Below are 2,292 nucleotides of genomic sequence, written 5' to 3'. Positions count from 1 at the left end.
TATCTATCTAAACTAAAGGGCGCCAATGAGTAGTGGAGTACTTACTGTCGGCACGACCGGTATCGCCGCTGTCTTGTTTATCAATAGGACAGTTGTGGTACCTGAATGCTTGATGGAAAACTCGCCCAGAAATGGGTGGTGGGATCTCCTCCTTTCTATTTACGCTGGGAACTTCAATCAAAGCCTAAGCCGGTCACCGGGTAGTTTAAGAGATAGTTTGATCCCTATTGAATGAAGAAGAAAGAATCGATTCTAAGCACAACAACTGGACACTTGAATTGAAATAGCGTAATAAAAGAGATCAGCATCTTCTTGTCTGTCTCTGCTTTTCTTTTCTATAAGTAGAGGTAGGAAGTTACTTGATCAACCGGTAATCTTTCTCTTTCTTTCCTTCTCCAGCAGCACCTATCGGTACAGCAACTTCGTACCTATCCCTATCGGGGGAGGCTTGAGCTAGAGCAAAGTCTTCTGCTTTACGCCCTAAGCAGACCAAGCTTCCTTAGCGTACTGAGACTACCTATTCATAAGAAGGACAGTCTCAACCCTTGAGTACGAAAGTAGGCTCTTCCTTTATTAGATAACGCTATTATTCCCATCTCGGGAGAAACAGAAAGAAGTACGTTGACGACAACAGATTCTATAGCTGGGGATCTTGCTAACAATGAAACTCCTAACCTTAAATCATATAACAGGGGCTTTCACTCCTTCTGGCCATTGAAAGCATTCCAATTGCAGCTTCTTCTTAGGATTCGTTAAAAGAACATTCCCCTAATCTAATGCCATGGCCTTCGCTCTAGTTATGCTACTAATGCCCGTACTCCAACAGCTAAATCGATGGCATCGCTTATTCCCTCAAGCCTTCCAAGATCGGATTCATCCCTTCCTCTCAGGTTCCTTCACTTAGAGTAGTGAGTCTAGTGAAAGCCGAATCCTAAGAAGAAGGTACGGAAGCTGGGATAACCACTTTATACGATAACGATACCATTCACAGCGGAACAAGAAGAATCACACTCGACTCAACTTGTGAGCTATCGAGTAAGTAGCGGCCTTTAGAGCTGGGATAAGTAGGGTAGCAGCTAAGATTAAGGCCTCTCCTCAACCGAGACATAGAACTCCTAGCTCTGGAGCTGATTGAATTGATTCTTTTAACAGCTACCGAGTCTTCTCCTCGCTCACTGAACTCCCCCCAATCTAGTCTCAGGTCAAGAGATAAGAGCGATGGCATACCTTGAGTCACTCGCTTCCATTGGGCGAACTTTCATCTGTTCTCTTTCAGCATTTATGGTCAAATGAACCACCTTGCTTATCACAGTTAGGTCGATTTTATTTGATCCTCATCTCGTTCAGTTTTGATGGCCGCTAGTTCCTTTATTACGTCGTTCAGTTCAAAGAGTCATTCGGGTATCTGCTTTCAATGTTTGCTAGTAAACAGTGGTTGTCTCCTTGATACCCTCTCGCCCTTACATACAACGTATTTGAGTGCTTTTTAGTAATATGATACGCTGTGAAGTGAAGAGTCGACAACTGCAGATAGGCCTCTCCCCCCAATGCAAGGAAAGGAATGTTCCCTACCTATCCGGCACCTTTTACTGGAAGCTAGTCCTTCCCTGCTCTTGAATAGCGTAGTTGTAAAATCCTCTCCTTTCTTCGTTGCAGAACTCCCTTTCTAGAAGAAAAGAAAGGGTCTACGCTCACTTATTTCTTAATAAATGTATTAGGACCTCTCTTTCATTTCTCAAGGCAGATGATTTGGACGATTCCAATACGTTTATCTCCGAGCTAGTCAGTCTGTTCCTCTCGCTATCGGTCAAGCAACTATGTACCTTTCAGTCGGTAAAGTGGCTTCGCTCTTTCCCCGCGCATTCCCCTAGCAGTGGATTCTCCAACTTTTGCAAGAGTAAGAGTGGAACCACAAGTCGAAGGTTCCAGAACCAATGAAAGAGAAAAACCTAGTTCTCAAAGGCTAGGAACTCCGGATATGAGATTGGACTAGACTGGGCTAAACTTTTTATAGTTCATGAGATCAAGTAGAACCGCTTACTTACTAATTACTTAACACTAAACATCGTCACTCTCGAGCGAAGGTGGTATGGAATTGACGATACTTAATACTTTAACTAAAAACTAAACGAGCGGGATACATATGATACCACACCTAAAGACTCTGGAACGCATTTATGCCGGATCTGATTGAACTTGCAGAGTAATACAAGTTTTTCAGAGAAAGGAAGAGATTCTCTGTGCCATGAAAACAGGCTTTCCCGTAGATAGGTTGTTAATTTACTCTCCCTT

The sequence above is a fragment of the Vigna unguiculata genome, unplaced genomic scaffold (genome assembly GCF_004118075.2).
Source record: "Vigna unguiculata cultivar IT97K-499-35 unplaced genomic scaffold, ASM411807v1 contig_543, whole genome shotgun sequence".
Lineage (NCBI taxonomy): Eukaryota > Viridiplantae > Streptophyta > Magnoliopsida > Fabales > Fabaceae > Vigna > Vigna unguiculata.
This window is presented reverse-complemented; position numbering follows the sequence as displayed.